This window comes from Nestor notabilis, unplaced genomic scaffold (assembly GCF_000696875.1).
Source record: "Nestor notabilis isolate BGI_N333 unplaced genomic scaffold, ASM69687v1 scaffold27379, whole genome shotgun sequence".
Lineage (NCBI taxonomy): Eukaryota > Metazoa > Chordata > Aves > Psittaciformes > Psittacidae > Nestor > Nestor notabilis.
In genome coordinates this window covers 2,298-3,278 of record NW_009942744.1, presented here as the reverse complement: position 1 = coordinate 3,278, position 981 = coordinate 2,298, and positions in this window count along the sequence as shown.

Genomic DNA, 981 nt, shown 5'->3' with positions numbered 1-981 from the left:
GAGCACCCAAAAAAACCCAACAACCAACCACCAAACAGGGAAAGTAAAACCAGGCATCTCCTTCCAGCAAGTTCCTCTTCTGAGAGCTAATACACCAAACTCACACAACCTGAGAAAGCGACATCTCTGATAGGCCTCTCAATTCACCTATTATTCAGGAAGTCAGTCACATTGACAAACAACATGTTAACCCCTTATTAAAATGACAGATTCAAAGGGACAAAGAAAACTTACAGGATAATTCACTTCTAGAAGTCCATCAAAACAGTAATTTTTTTTTTCATTGCTAGATTTGATTGGTTTTCATTGCACTGCAGACGCAATGTTTTCCACTGCATCGGAGACTCCTGGTGTTAGCACAAGATACTATTTACATTGTGTGCCTTACTAAATAAATTTAGATGTCCACATAGATTTATAGAATGTATCTGAATCAACAGAGTTCACTATTGCCTCTTCCACCCAACTATAAACCACTGTGATTCTCCAGACACACCTGCACAGCTCACGGGTTCAAACACTGCCCGTTCTTCTCCAAACAAAAATTTTGACTGCTGAAATTAAACACCTTTCCCCCAGGGCTTCCCAATATTCCAAGTTCTTCCTTCATTTAGTGACAGCAGAAAGCTTCAAGACCAGGGTTGCACAATCATTACCTCCAATCAGCTCTAATTGAAGGATGACATGAGACAGAGGGAGAAATAAGCATTCCAATTAATACAGACAGGAAAAAACAAGATTGTGGGAGCAGCAGCATTATTGGTAAAGCTCCAGCAAAACCCTCAGGTTGTAGCATGTTGGCACACTACCAGTTCTGAGGTAGTTCAACTACTCAGTGCAAGGACACAAGGAAGGGAAAAATGTAGTGGTGAATGCTGAAGAGTTCTGGGCCCTTTTTACCTCAGTGTTCACACTGAAACTTTAAGAACTGATTAACACGGGACTCCAATGATCCTCTCAAAGAAGCCTGAATCAACCCTT